The sequence below is a fragment of the Pelmatolapia mariae genome, linkage group LG23 (assembly GCF_036321145.2).
Source record: "Pelmatolapia mariae isolate MD_Pm_ZW linkage group LG23, Pm_UMD_F_2, whole genome shotgun sequence".
NCBI lineage: Eukaryota > Metazoa > Chordata > Actinopteri > Cichliformes > Cichlidae > Pelmatolapia > Pelmatolapia mariae.
The window spans coordinates 1,246,399-1,263,489 of record NC_086246.1 but is presented as its reverse complement, the minus strand read 5'-3'; the positions used below and the strand labels follow the sequence as shown (position 1 = coordinate 1,263,489).

The 17,091-nt window shown below is 36.1% G+C and overlaps 1 long non-coding RNA gene across 1 annotated transcript; it reads right to left on the bottom strand.

The window, feature by feature from the left end:
- Window positions 1-228: 228 nt before the first annotated feature.
- On the bottom strand, window positions 229-5,648 carry LOC134620879 (uncharacterized). The gene is made up of 4 exons (XR_010092154.1): window positions 5,599-5,648; window positions 2,705-2,740; window positions 1,862-1,888; window positions 229-319 (listed from the first exon to the last, which is right to left on the bottom strand). It is a non-coding gene; the product is annotated as an uncharacterized LOC134620879 (long non-coding RNA).
- Window positions 5,649-17,091: the final 11,443 nt, after the last annotated feature.

Genomic DNA, 17,091 nt, shown 5'->3' with positions numbered 1-17,091 from the left:
GAGAGAGTTTAACGATAGGAAAGAAGGAGCAGTGAGAGCAGAGACCTCTCAGAATTCTGTAACAGATCGATGAAGTACTGGTAACTTCAATTTCCCAAAAATGGGGCCATGTCAAAACTTGATTATTCCAGTCAAAACTTGATTCCAGTCAAAATTTGATTCCAGTCAAAAACGTGATTTTTGATAACTTAGATAGAGCTTGTGGGATAGAGTGAAGCAAGATAGAACGTCTTGTCAAAATAGATAGAGTGGGGAGAGTGATAGGACAGACTGAATTGCTTGTTAATGATAGAGGGAGAGAGCTTCTGTAGCAGGTCACCTGTAAGACAAAGAGGGACTGGAATTAGACATATTTCCAATAAACCTGGCTTTACTGTATTTTTCAGACAATAAGGCACACTTAAAATCTTTAATGTTCTCAAAAATAGACAGTGCGTCTTATGTATTCATTCTGGCTGTGCTTACTGACTTCAAACCAATTCTATGTGGGACACGGCGCTGAAAAATCTCTCAAAATGTTTTAGTACGACTTTGGTAAGCTACAAAGCCGCACCCACTTAATGGATTGTCGGTACTGTAGTCAGGAGCCTCGTGGTGTAATTCGCACTGTACTTCAACGTAATAGGACGCTGTGTGTGTGCATAAGGACCTGGCACCAGTTAAGAGACATACTTGTGAAGCAGATTTCAAACTGATCAACCCATGGAGAATTTGTGAAAGAGGAAAAAACAGAAAAAGTGAGTGTATTGTTCTATATTTTATGTGTTACTGAACAATGTTGCGAGTTCTTGTAAATGAGTTGAACAAAGCTTGACTTATCTGACTGTTTTGTTTGGCTTAATGTCCCTTGTGCTTAAAACAGACCCATTCATTGCCCTTATGCCTTATAATCCTAAAATATACAGTACAGATGCAATATTCAATGGTGGTTGAACTGTTATAAGGACATTCTGCATTCTGCATTCTGTTAACACAATAAAAACAGAGTCTATTGACTTAAACCAAGATGTGCTGCAACAGTTGCTGTAAATATTACATGGTCCAAATAAACCTACACACTGACATTACAGCAGTCAGTTTCAGTCTCCCTGCTCTACATTAACTTTACATCCACTCAACTCAAATTTATTGATTCATTGCCCAAAAAGAACACAAATCTTTTCTCACATTTGCCTAAAAACATCTTGATGATCACCAAGAGCTGTGCTGACTCACTGCACTAAACTGAGCCTCTTATAGTGAGAGAAACATTTCAGAAAAACAACAGCATTAAAGTCAAACTTGGTGCTGTTACTGTGATGGTCCAGAGTTCCTTTACTACTTCAGGACCTGAATCATGCCATCAGGTCCTGAGCTTCAGTTTAATCACACTCAGGATTCACAGCAAGAAATGGATAAATTGATCCAAAAAATGCAAGGAACTGTGAATGAAACAAAACTCTTGGTGTAGACTAATCAGATTCTGGACTTCAATGAAATTGAGATACTTGGCATGGCCTGAAACCCTATATTGGACCTTAATTAAAAACAATCCTGAAAGTAGAGTGTTCCAAAATCCCCCCAGTGATGTAAATCAATCATTACTAGTTACTGTAAATATTTGATGGTAGTTGTTGCTATCAGGGCTTCCACATGTGGGTATTAGAGAACAACTGTTTTTTACATTATACCAGGATGTTCTGGTTTGCATTTCTGTGCTTCATAAGTAAAATCATCACTGTAAAACTGCTTTTTGTATTTATCCAGGTTATCTTTGTTAGATGATTTGAAACATTTAAACGTGACAAAAAAATACAAACAAACGAAATCTGCGAGGAAGAAAGACTTCCCAGCACTGTACCTCAGACAAACCTTTACTTACCAGACTTGAGATGATCAGATGAGCAGTCTAAAGAAAGGAAACAATACATCAGATCATTGTGTAATGATTCAGACTGTTGAGTCTCTTCAGGTTAAAACTATTAGATACAAAGTAATTATTTAAATCAGAAGCAACAGAAAACTTCATCAGATTTTAGTTAGTTTGGACAGAATATGTAAATCCCAAAATACATGTATATATTGAGATGTTACAGCAACAACAGTGGCACACCATTTTTGTAATTAGAATTAAAGTGTAAATGGACTGATTCTTATATAACTCTTTTCTACTCTCCTGGAGTACTCAAAGTACTGTATACAACATACCACATTCACCCAATCACACCCATTCTCACAAGCACTTCATCTGTACTCAGTGCTTTCTAAGTACATTCACACTCCGATGGATGCATCGGAGAGCAAGTTGGGGTTACTAAAGTCACTAAATAATTAATAAACTAATTTAACTTATAGCGTAAATAAAGAACACACTGGCTTTAATATACCAAAGACTGCCCACTCACAACTCTAGTTCTTAGTTTTTTTCTTATTGCTCAAGCGTTTAAGCTACCACTTATACTGACTGTCCTAAAACATGTATGATTTGATAAGCCATCAAATATTAAAATCAGAAAAATGTGCTATTAAACTTCAGGGACACTTTCAGGGACAGTCAGAGGTCCTGTGTGGGGGCTTTGCTGCGACAGATTATAAATCCTATGTGTTTTTGCCCATAAGCAAATGGCAAGATGTCACAAAAATCTAAACAATTGTATATAAATTGTAAACATGTTACACAACCCCAAGGTCCATATTGCTTCAGTTACAATCATTGTTTACTTACTGCAAACGGCAAAACCAAGCTTCTATTTCACTCCGTCTAACGAAAGACAAAGAACAAAAATACAGAATGAGATAACTCAGATCAGCATCAGAATCAATAATGCATCACTCTCTGTAGTCAAAAAGATTCAGTAAACTTCTTTGTTTACCACACCTGGAATACAAACAACAAAATTTTTCTACACCTTATTAAAGGTTGCCATGTTCATTAAATGTAATTTCATCTATCTGCAATAAGCCACACAAGTTTCTTAGTCATGTTATACCCTAATAGTCCAAGGAGCTTGGAAAGAAAAGCGTCTGAAGTTCTTTAAGTCCGGGTTCATACGCCTTTTTTAGGGTCAAATTCAAGCACTTTTTAAGCACTTTCAAGGTCCCTTTTCAAGCTTTTCAAGCACATTGATGCTTCTTTCCTGTGTGACAAGAAATAGGAGATGTTTGTTTGTTTGTTGGTTGTTTGTTTTGTAAGTTAATTCCCAATTAAACTGTTTTGTTGCTAGCTACATTGCTGTCTGTATTATTTCTGAAGTCCTAAATGATCACCTTTAAAGTGTTTGTGCTAATAACATCATGCACAGTTAGACAGGCATGGAGAACAGCACTGACTGGGAGAGGCTTTGAACAGATCACATAGTTAAATTCAACATATAAGACTTTAAGAATGCACAAGCATCTACTTAAAATCTATTGAATTTATCATTGATGATATTATTATGTACAATTCCAATGTATTTTGTTCATCTCCCTTAAATAAACAGGCAGCCTTAAAGTCTGAAATATTCATATACAAATACACAAATGTGTGTACTGTCTCGGTGGCCTCAGTGTGAGCTTGAAGACATTTATAATGTTTAAGTAGTTTAATGTGTAGGTGCTGACCATAAACACATTTGGAGTGAAAGCCGGGGAATTTTGGTAGCACAGAAACAAGTGGCTATTCTTTGTGACCATATGGATTAACCCCTCATATTACCATTATTTCAGCCAAAGGCACCAAGTTAATAGCCAAAAAAAGCTGCAGCAATACACACAAATATAAACAGTACTTTGTGACAACTTTGCTTTTAGCCTTTAACCCTCTGGTGTCCAGGGTATAATTAGCCCTATTTGACTATATTTCACCTTTTGCAAGATAAAGAGTTTTTAATCTGTTATTTTTCATTTTGATATACTGTATCAGCACAATTTTATCTAAATTCCGACCAATTTTAAAATGCCAGTAGAAAGTGATATTTTTGACTGTAAAAACCATAAGCATGTTTAACAAATCATTTTCAAAACTTGAAATGCAAATAGAAATTGTAACTTTTAAAAAAATGCACAAGTTTTGCATACAAAGTTATATGGTACTATTCACCTAAAAATTCAGCCAGGGCTCAGACATTTTTCATATAACCATTTCATAACTATTTACAAAACAGAACAGACCAAGTGTTCTGCATCAAATAAGAAGGCACACAAATTATTTATGCAACTCCCTAAAATAGTTTGTGTCCACTATAACACAGATGAGAACAGCACAGGGATAAACCTGCGACTGTGACGTTCACTAGTAGAACTGACACACAAAACAAAACAACGACTAGCCTACACACTAATTACACAAGACAACACACTAACTTGAGACTCCAAACACGGTAAACGTCACAAATCTCTCACAACTGAAAATTCAAGCCCTTTTCAAATCTTGAAAGGACAACATTAAATTTCAAGCATTTTCAATGATTTCAAGCACCCGTACGAACCCTGTTAAGTTCTTCACTTCTTCACTGAAGAAGCTTCTCATATGACAGGTGAAAAGCTTCAAGCAATTTAAACAAGTCCAGACACTTTCCTTTCCAAACTCCTTAGACTTCAATGACCTGGATGACTGAGAACCTTCACAGACATAATGCTCTAATACTTTGATGCTATTAAATAACATATTTGATATCATAAGAAATTACTTGCTACACCCAGCACTGAACACTTTATCAAATGGTAACAAAACAATTTCAAAGCAGAAACAATCATAAATAAATGCTTGGATTATATATTTGTAGGCTCATTTGACGTGGCCTGGAATGAAATTCTACTACCTAAAAGTATTATCAACTGCACACAGTATCATTTAGTATATTTTAATATGCTGGTGTTTAAAACAAATATCTACATACCACATTAACAATATTAATAGCTCACTGCTGCAGTTTATTTATTTGAAGGTGGGCTCATTTTTATTTCATTAATTTTCCACAAAGTGAGAAGTCAAACAGAGCTGCAAATTAAAGTTTTATTTAAAAGCGGGTCTGCACAAACAAGTGTTTGTTAAACAGTTATTATAAATTTAAAGTGTCCTTCCTATTAAGAGTTCTTATTATTCTTGTAGTAACTACGTGTTTTATCCTCATTCTCTCTCCCTTCCGTTAATTAACCTGCAACACAGACACATGGGCACAGGCACGTGACTCTTTTTCAGTCAGAAGCGGTAAAATGGCTCCTTTGAAGTTGCCGAACCTGCCACTCCAGCAGTTAATCAATGGCGGCTCGTTACAAAACATTATAACCTAAAGCCTGTTTTAACCGAGTGATTTGTGAAGAGGAGAACTAACTGCACCTTCTGTAACAGACTCAGAAATACTAACACACTAAATGAAGGCAAAAAAAACAACACAATAAACTGCAGTAAACAGTCAAATGAACCCTCATTTCACACTGGGACTTTAGGAGCGCTAGGAGTTAACATTGGGTTGTCAGGACTATCTTCTATATAACTCCTTTAAAAGCAGCCATTGTGTTACTTTAATGTGACTTATACTTCAACTGGCTTTAAAAGTCAGTAACAATAACTCAGGAAATCACTCAAACAGACTATAGACATTTCATTTCAGAGAAGAGAAGAGAAGTAGTGCTTACCAGCGGCAGTCGGAGAAAGTGGGCGGAGGGGCAGAATGAGCCGGAGACATAAGAAACAAGAGGCGTTCACGGGTAGTGGGATATCCCGCCATTACACAAATGGTCATTGAAAACGTAAAAAATGTATGTTAATTTAATTATTTATGTACAATACTTATTTGCTACAGAAAAAAACTAACAGAACTTTAATTCTATAAGTTGAATGAAAATTCCAAACAGTATTATTTGAATTTGAAATGATGACTAAAATTCATAAATTGATATCAGTGAATCAGAATCAGAAAGATATTATTGTTCCCCAATGGGCAATTAACATACAACAGAGCAGCATGATATTGAATGTAAGGACAGGACATAAACAGGCAATAAGAGGGAGATAATAAATATACAGAATATACAGTATATACAGTTTTAAAATTTATCAGCTTTAAAATTAAAGTGACTGCAAGGTGAATAAATAATAAAATATAACGCCATTATGTTAAAATGTAATGCATTATGGTAGATTTATTTAACTGACTGGAGGAATCAGAACAGTGTTCTGGACACCGTTCAACTCCAAGTGGCTGGTAAAGAGTTCACCAAACCTAAAAAACAGTGCAGGACAGTCTGCAAAGATGTGGAGTTAGTCAGACATTGTGCAGAGAAGATGAGGAACAAGTTCTAAAATACAGAACAATAAACACAGTCACCTAAGCATCCTCACTGCACTGCAGGACTCAGAGGTTCAGTGCCATGAGGCTTTTTAACAGCAACTACTCACATGTTCTTTTTACATTTATTTCATTTATTAAGATAAGATAAGATAAGATAACCTTTATTAGTCCCACACGTGGGAAATTTGTTTTGTCACAGCAGGAAGTGGACAGTGCAAAAGTTATGAAGCAAAAATTAGAATAAAATAAAATAAAATAAAATAAGAATAAATACAGTACAGTACAGTACAGTTCTAATAAAAATTGGTTGTAATAATATGAATTATGAGAGAAAGGGACTTGCCCCCACTCGTTCACCCCTGCTGCAGTGAGGTAAAGGTGAGGCTGTCTCCAACAACGCTCTTCAGTGAGGGTATAAAAGAAAACTATTTTTACTATAGCCTTAACAGGTACACTTTCTGAAACTACATGTTAAAGTAAAAATCACATGTGTATAAAAAATGTTTTCATAGCGTAGAACCCAGTTAATACAAAAAACTTGGCATCAATTACCAGTATTTAGTGTAAGGGTGGCTTCTACACACACAAAAACACAGGCTTCAGCCAGCACATAAGCTAATGTGCTGGCTAAAGCCCTAATTTCCTTCGGGATTAATAAAGTATTATGATTCTGATTAACGCATCACAAAACTTAGGGAAATTGACAATGACTGGAGTAATAGGAAAAATGAAGATAGTGTATAAACTATGCAATATACACTGCTCAAAAAAATAAAGAGAACAAAAATAAGACATCTCAGATTTGAATGAATGAAATATTCTTATTAAACATTTGGTTCTTTATGTAGTTTAATGTGCTGACAACAAAATCACACAAAAATTATCAATAGAAATCAAATTTACCAACCCATGGAGGTCTGGATTTGGTGTCACACTCAAAATTAAAGAGGAAAAACACACTACAAGCTGATCCAACTTTGATGTAATGTCCTTAAAACACATCAAAATTAGACTCTGTAGTGTGTGTGGCCTCCACGTTCCTGTATAACCTGTCACAAACAGAAAACTGATTAAACAGAAGTGTCACATGATCAAGAATTTACGCCAGTGTCCTGTTACTTTTAGACAGTAAGGAGCAGATGGCTAAGTTTATTGAACTCCACGAGACAGCTGGTGACGCAAATCTGAAGGCCAGACCGTCCAATTTCAGAGCCGCTCACTTTCGGCCTACCCGGCCTCCTGAGAACCCAGCCCACGTAGACCACGAAGCCCGGGTCCTCAGGAGGTGTATGAATTTGGACACCGCCAAATACTATAATTTAGGATTTAGAAGAAATACTATGACTTTGTACAAATATGATACTTTGGTACAAATACTATGATTTGGTTTGAATACTATGATTTGAAACAAATACCATGATTTGGCAAAAATATACCATGATTTGGCACAAATACGATGATATGGCAGAAATACTATGATTGGGTACAAATACTATGAATAGGCACAAATACTATGATTTAGCAGAAATACTATGTTTTAACATAACTAATATCTTTTGACAGAAATTTCTGCTAAAAGGTACTAGTTCCGCTTTTTAGCAGAAATACTGTAAAATACTATGATTCGGGATAAATACTATGATTTGGGAGATATACTGTAATCAGCACATATACTATAACATGACAGAAATTCCTCCACTTATTAGTAATACTATAGCTTAACAGAAATGTTATGTTTTGGCACAAAAACCATGATTTGGCAAAAATACTATGATTTAGCAGAAATACTATGATTGAGCAGAAGTACTAAGATGTAGTAGAAGTACTTTGATTTAACAGAAATACTATTATGGAGTAGTAATACTTTCTGCAATCAGAGGTACTGCTTCTGTCTGCTTCATCAGGCTGTGTACTTGTATGTATTTCTGCCATGGAGCGTTAACAAGAATCTGAGGTCCGTATTAGACAAACTGCTAACATCATAAAACTTTGCAGAATTGTAATAAATTAGCAATATAAATTACAGGTCTGTGATAGTGTATAAATTTGTAGTGAAAAAAAACCATGTGGACCAAGGTGGAATTGAACCCACGACCTTTGGGCTGCAGACCCGTGTCATTACCAAATGCGCCACCGGCAAAGAGAGCCAGTGCCTGGAAAACAGGGAGATGAGCAGTCAGAATTAGATCGCGGTGAGCGGCGTAAAGCGCCGTTTTCTGGAGTTACAAAATGTCGTGTAACTCAAAAACTAGGTGGGATAGAAGCACAATTCCTTTACTGGGTGAATCAGCAGAATTTCATGAACTTTGACTGCGATAGCTCTTTGTACCTCCGTCGCGGAGATATGACGAGAGAAGAAACGGCTTCATTTTAAGAGTTTGAAAACAAACATAATTTATGGCTCAAGAGTTTGAAAACAAACGTAATTTATGGCTCAACAGTAAGATGACAGTAAAAACTGCTCCAACCGTGAGTGTCAGCAGTGTCTGAAGATGAATTGGCACAAGCCTCTCATCTTAACTTTGCTTTATTAAAATTATTGTGGCATGCAGATGAATCTTGCAAAGAAGCTCACAGGGAGAGATTGAGCCTGTATTTCCACCCCAAGCTGGTAGGAGGAGTTTTTTATTGAACATACTTGCTTGTGCCACAATGTGCTTCAAGGGTCATTAACAGCATAAAAAGAACTCACTTATGGTACTGCATTCTTCCTATAAAACAATAACTGTCAGTGACTTTGTACCGTAGTATAAACACAGCATTCAAGACAACAGTTAAAAGTAACGTAACCATAAACAATGAAACAAGAACATCTAAAATGCAGCACATGTCCCAAGGCATGATGGGAGAGAACTAGCTGTTCCCCCAACACGCCACATTATTTATGAATTATGATTTGGCAGAAACACTGGGACTTGGTATAAATACTATGATTTACATGAAATACTTTGACTTAGCAGAAATTCTGTAATCTAGCAAAAAGCACTTCAGCATAGCAGAAATTCTATGATTGATCAGAATTACTAGGATTTAGCACAAACACTATGATTTGTCTAAAAAAAACCCTTTATTTTGCAGTTATATTGTGATTATGGCAGAAATACTATGCTTTGGAACAAATACCAAGATTTGGCAGAAATACTATGAGCAGTAATAATATAACATAGCAGAAATACTGTTATTTTGTGGAAATACTATGCTTTGGCACAAATACCATGATTTGGCCAAAATACTATGATTTAGCAGAAATACTAAGATGTAGTAGAAGTACTTTGATTTAACAGAAATACTATTATGGAGGAGTAATACTTTAACATGGGAGAAATATTGATACAGACACACAAACATACACATACACAGAGCCTAAAGGGAACAGTGGCTGTTAAGAGTCTGGGCTTGGTATATCTAGGTCAGTTAAATTAGCTGCACCTGCTGTAATCAGCCCATACACACACAGACACAGAGAGAGGTATAAGTTTTCTGCAGTGTATTTCTTACATTCACATTCAGGATTCCCCTCGAACCTCCTGGTCTCAAGGCAGCTACTCATCTCACTGAGCCAAACTCATTCTCACAAAAAAGAGGTAGACAGACTGACAATTGTGCTGAAATTATCAGAAGCTGCTGAGAACTGTGCTGATAAGAGGCAAAAAGGATGAAAATTTTGCAGAAAAGAGGTGAATCAGCAGAATTTCTGCAGAAAAGAGGCAAAGAAGCAGAACGTTGCACTGAAAAGAGGTGAATCAGCAGAGTTTCTGCTCAAAAGAGTTTTTTTTTCTGAAAACCGCCAAAAAAGCTGGAATTTGTGCTGAAAAGGGGTGAAAAAAATGAAAATTTTGCTGAAAAGGGGTGAAGAAGCTAAAGCATACCAAATCAAAGTATTTGTGCCAAAACATGGTATTTCTGCCATATTGTGGTATTTGCGCCACAAAAGTTACTACATTACAACATGAATACGGATTAAAGATGAAAGAAACTGGCAACAAATTCCTCCACTACAAACCAGTCTGATACCACTTCTTTGCAGTGTTCACGTTTACTAAGGCACTACCCAAAAGGCGCCACAAGAGGGCACTCCAACACAAGAGATGACCTATGTACACTGATGCACTTAGTAACAGTCAGCCTCCTACTTAGCCACTACGTAATACAGCGATATTACAGTGTACAAATTGACATAAATTTGCAGGGGGAACAAACAAAGCAGGAACAAGCCCAAAACAATCAAATAACTGGGCTGCCATAGCTATCGCTAACTAGCACATACGCTAAAGGTAACTAAAACCAATACACACAAGTAGCAGGGTAAACATCTTAAGCATGGAACATTAACTCACGTTTATGTGACACACACCATCCCCAACAAATACAGGATGGGCTATTTGCTCCCCTTCCCAGCAGCTCTCTCCTCAATCGTTAGCCCAGGAACGAAGGAAGACCATCTAGCTCAGAAGTCCCATGAATTCCCTCACTGCTCAGAGGCTGCTTGGTAATGTAGCTCACACTAACACAGGTTTTTCTACAAGCACAAATACTATAACATAGCAGAAATACTGTGATTTTGTTGAAATACTATGCTTTAGGACAAATACTATGATATAGCAGCAATACTATGTTTTGGTACAAATGCTGCGCTTAGGCACAAATATTATGATTTGGCAGACACTATGATTTAGCAGAGATAATATGATTTGGCAGAAATACTAAACTTTGGCACAAATACTATAATTGAGTGCAAGTACTTTAAGATAACAGAAATACTGTGATTTAGCAGAAATACAATGTTTTTGCAGAAACACTGTAATTTCACTCAAATACTTTGAAATAGCCATAATACTATGATTTGGCAGAACATAACAGAAATTCTACGACTTAGTAGTAATACTGTAACATAACAGAAATATTAATTGGGCACAAATACTATAATTTGGCACAAGTACCATGTTTTGGCAAAATCCCATAATTTGGCACAAATACTATGATTTGGCAGACACTATGATTTAGCAGAGATAATATCATTTGGCAGAAATACTAAACTTTGGCACAAATACAATAATTGAGTACTTTAAGATGAGAGAAATACTATGATTTAGCAGAAATACAATGTTTTTGCAGAAACACTGTAATTTCACTCAAATACTATGAAATAGCAGTAATACTATGATTTGGCAGAAATACTATGTTTCAGTACAAATACTATGACAAAGCAGAAATACTATGACTTAGAAGTAATACTATAACAAAAGGGATTCCTCAAAATACTATGAAATTGCAGTAATTCTATGATTTGGCAGAAATACTGTTCTTCGTACAAATACATGCTTTGATACAAATACTATATTTTGATTTGAATACTATGATTTGGCACGAGTAGTATGATTTAGTACAAATACTACGAATTGGCAGAAATACTGTGACTCAGTAGTAATACTATAACATAACAGATATACTATGATTTTGCAGACAGTCTATGTTTTTGCACAACTAGCACAATATGGCAGAAATACTATGATTTGGCACAAGTACTATGATTTAGTACAAATACTCTTATTGGCACAAATACTATGTTTCAGTACAAATACTACGATTTCGCAATAATACTGGGTTTTAGCACAAGTACTGAGATTTGGGTGAAATACTATGATTTAGAAGAAATACTATGACTTCGTACAAATACAATGTTTTGGTTCAAATAATATGATTTGCAAAAAATACTATGATTTGGTACAAGTACCATGATTTAGTACAAATACTACAATTTCGCTCAAATACTATGAAATTGCAGTGATACTATGATTTTGAAGGAATACTATGATTTGGTAGAAATACTATGCCTTAGTAGTAATACTATAACATAGCAGATATAATGTGATTTTGCAGACATAGTATGTTTTTGCACAAATACTATGATTTCGTTCAAATACTATGGAATTGCAGTAATACTATGATTTGGAATACTATGATTTGGTAGGAATACTATGCCTTAGTAGTAATACTATAACATAACAGATATACTATGATTTTGCAGAAATTCTATGTTTTTGCACAAATACTACAACAACTACTACTACAAATACTACAAGAAATACAATGTTTGGGCAGTAATACTATTATTTGCTATAAATACTATTATTTGGCACATATACTATAATCAGCAGATATACTATAACATAACAGAAATTCTACGACTTAGTAGTAACACCATAATATAACAGAAATTTTAACTGGGCACAAATAACATGATTTGGCACAAATACCATGATTTGGCAAAAAGATACCATGATTTGCCACAAATACAATCATATTGCAGAAATACTATGATTGGGTACAAATACTATGATTTGGCACAAGTACTATGAATAAGTACAAATACTATGATTTGGCAGAAATACTGTGATTTAGCAGAAATACTATGTTTTAACATAAATAATATCTTTTCACAGAAATTTCTGCTAAAAGGTACTATTTCTGCTTTTTAGCAGAAATACTGTAATTTGGCATAAATACTATGATTTAGGATAAATACTATGATTTGGCAGATATACTATATTCAGCACATAAACTATAACATAACAGACATTCCTCCACTTAGTAGTAATCTCATAACATAAAATAAATATTATGGTTCTGCCCTAAAACCATGATTTGGCACAAATACCATGATTTTTCAAAAATACTATGATTTAGCAGAAATACTATGATTGAGCAGAAGTACTAAGATGTAGTAGAAGTACTTTGATTTAGCACAAATACTATTATGGAGGAGTAATATGTAACATGGGAGAAATATTGATACAGACACACAAACACAGAGCCTAAAGGGAGCAGTGGCTGTTAAGAGTCTGGGCTTGGTATATCTAGGTCAGCTAAATTAGCTGCACCTGCTGTAATCAGCACTTACACACACAGACACAGAGAGAGGTATGAGTTTTCTGCAGTGTATTTCTCACATTCAGGATTCCCCTCGAACAAATGGCCATAATTTCCTAACTGTAGGGGCTAGAACGCTCATTCTGACACCGTTTTGTTCAGAAGAGATGGGGGAATCTGCAGGTCTTCATAAATCAGAGATAAAATATAAATTATTAAAGATATATGACTTGTAATACACTGTAACTGAGCAGAGGCAAAGCAAAACTGCCTTGACTTGCCCTCAAACAATGTTTTGTAACTCTAAATCTATATGGAGCATCAAAATCATTCTTTCACCGTAAGAAACAGCAGGCTTTGGTGAACAGTCATGGGAATTTTCAGGTCTCTGTGGAAATCCATCAAAAAGATATGACGAGAGAAAAAAGTGCCTCATTTCCACAGTTTGAAATCTGAAGAAATCTGAGCGAGGGACAAATTTCCTATGCTCAAACAAGTGTAATTCATGGCCAAACGGTAATAGGTGAGGAAATAATTCTTGAATTGTGAGCATCAGGGATGTCTGAAGATATATTGGCACAAGCCTCATGTCTAAACTCTGTTTTGTTAAGGAGATATGACGATTTGAAAATGCCTCTCATTAGAGAAATCCAGCGCTGATTTTGAACAAACTCTCCATTGACTTTGTATGGAGAGTTTTCAGACTTTGTGTTGCTCTGAGGAGATTTGCAAAAAATGTGTAAATCCCACAAGAATGATAGTGACATTTTGTGAAAGCCAGCAAAAATACCTACGTTTTGATGTATAATTTGTGGGAGTTGAGTGGAAATTGAGTGAGTAGCAAGAAGTTGTTTAGACATGAAGAGAAAATTCAGAACGGACCAGCACTCACTCTGACTTAATTGCATAGCAACCATAGCAACGCATGTATTTTCTGAAAAATCACATTTTTGCAAATGAAAACTTAAAGAGGTATAAGATTAAAACGGTAGAAGATCTGAAAAAGCTGAATCATTCATGAATAGCCCAATAATCTGAGAACATTTTAAAGTTTGAATGGAGTTTCTAGGTGAAAGTATGACAAAGTAGTTAAGTTTCAAAAACAAGCAAGTTTTACCAGAATTGTGGAAGTTTTCCATTCATTTCAATGGGACAAATTAAAGGAAAAAAGTGTAATATTTTAAAAAGTATAATAGTAATAAACACCAAAAGATATAGCACCCATCTCCAGAAAGAGCAGAACAGTATAGAGTTTGAATGGTAAAAATCGGCTGAAAACTGAGAGAGTAGTTAAAGTCCAAAAAACGTACGGAAGCAACTAGAATAAAGTATAAAGAATAAAGAGAAACAGGAACTCAATAGTGTGGAAGCCCTTGAGGGCATCCACACAATAAAGAGAAACAGGAACTCAATAGTGTGGATGCATAAAGCATCCACACAATAATAATAATAATAATAATAAAGAATAAAGAGAAACAGGAACTCAATAGTGTGGATGCCTAAAGCATCCACACAATAAAGAATAAAGAGAAACAGGAACTCAATAGTGTGGATGCCTCCAGCATCCACACAATAATAATAATAATAATAATAAAGAATAAAGAGAAACAGGATCTCAATAGTGTGGATGCCTTAAAGCATCCACACAATAAAGAGAAACAGGAACTCAATAGTGTGGATGCCTCCAGCATCCACACAATAAAGAACTAGAAAGCGAAAATTTCCGAAGAAATTTTAAGTGTGCCTATGCTACTGCCGGATCAGTTGTCCAAATACATCAGGATGTATGTATTTAGAGCAAAAAAACTGTTGAGTTTTAAGCAGAGAGTCATCAGCTGTTCCTGTACTCAGCTGTTAGGGCCTGTTGCTATAGTAACTCCTGTGAGTGGCAGGAGGGGATGGGACACACACACACACACACACTCTGCAGTTGGGGTCAGACAGAGAGATGGGCAAACAGGAATTAAGCTCTGAAACAAATGCTTCCCAAAAGAAAACTGTAGGTCTGATCGCAATAATTCTTTAGCCGTGAGTGACAGGAACTTCCAGACTACAACATATTAAATTTTCATGCCTGTAGAGTGTATCATACTGACGTGGTGACAGTGTAAAGACACCCTTCGACGTTAAGTTTGAGCTGAAAATTGAGAGCAGTTTTAGAATGGTCGTCTATGGGGGACAGAGAGGGAGGAGGCTGTGCTTTGATGCCATTTGTGAGAAAACGACAAAGTAGGGCCGAGCGGTAGGCCTTCAAAGTGGCCTGGGTTGGCGCCTTTTTTCGGGCCATTCCCAATCGAAATGAATGGGGAAAAATGGGGTCTTTTTTGGGGAATTTTGGGAAAACTGTGCGACAAATCCCTACCAAAAGTCATAGCACCCTATTCCAGATCGAGCCGCACGAAAAGGTGTGAAATACGTGGGGGTCGTCTCGAAGCTGCGGGCCGTGAAACGGTTCATAATTTCAGGCGGAAGAAAAATAATTATAAGCAGAATAATAAATCTGTCGAATAGTAATAAGTGTGCCATTACATAGGCACACTTAATAAAGAGAAACAGGAACTCAATGGTGTGGATGCCTCCAGCATCCACACAATAACTAGAAAAATTTGTGTGGATGCTGGAACGCTGAAGCTGTCTGCTGAAACTAGCTGAAAAAGCTGAAAAGTTGCAGAAATTGTAAAAACTTTGCAGAAGGAAAGGAACTTTGCTAAAATGTAACTTAGCAGAACTGTAATATCTTAGAGGAAACATACTACTTGGCAGAAATACAATAGCATAGCAGAACTTAGCAGAAATATTGTAACTTACCAGAAACACGATAACTCATACAAGAATAGCAGAAAAATTTGTGAACATTTTAAAGTTTGAATGGTTGTTCTAGGTGAAAGTATGAGGAAGTAGTTAAGTTTCAAAAACAAGCAAGTTTTAGCAGAATTGCGGAAGTTTCCCATTCATTTCAATGGGACAAATTAAAGGAAAAAAGCTTAATATTTTAAAAAGTATAATAGCAAAAAATACCAAAAGTCAAAGCCGGAATTATCAGAAATAGCAGAATAGTTTAAAATTTGAACGGTGAAAATCGGCTGAAAATTGTGGAAGTAGTTAAGTGCCAAAAAACGTACACAAAGTGGCAACTGGAACTAGAAAAATTTGCATTTCCAGCGAAAATGCTGTGTGGATGCCTTAACGCTGAAGCTGTCTGCTGAAAAGCTGAAAAAGCTGAAAAGTTGCAAAAAGTTGTATGGTGGTGAAAAACAACATGTCACCCTGAGCAGGATTCGAACCTGGCCCTCCTGGTCTCAAGGCAGCTACTCATCTCACTGAGCTAAACTCATCCTCTCAAAAAAGTGGAGGAGAGACCGACAATTCAGCTAAAATGAGCGGAAGCTGCTGAGAATTGTGCTGAGAAGAGGTGAAAAGGCTGAAAATTTTGCAGAAAAGAGGTAAATCAGCAGAATTTCTGCAGAAAAGAGGCAGAACAAAAGAGAAAACTGAAAACAGGTTTTGCCCTGAGCAGGATTCGAACCTGCTCAAATTCACCAATCAGAGGTACTGCCTCTGTCTGCTTCATCAGGCTGTGTACTTGTTTCTGCCATGGAGCGTTAACAAGAATCTGAGGTCCATATTAGAAAAGCTGCTAAAATCATAAAACTTTGCAGAATTGTAATAAATTAGCAATATAAATTACAGGTCTGTGATAGTGTATAAATTTGTAGTGAAAAAAAAAACATGTGGACCAAGGTGGGATTGAACCCACGACCTTTGAGCTGCAGAGCCGTGTCATTACTGATTGCGCCACCTGGAAAGGGGGCGGCGATCTGAAAGACAGATACTTGGGCAGTCAGAAAATAGATCGCGGTGAGAGGCGAAAAGCGCCGTTTTTTGGAGTTACAAAACGTCGTGTAACTCAAAAAAAAAAAAACTAGGAGGGCTAGCAGCATAATTCTTGTACTGGGTGAATCAGCGG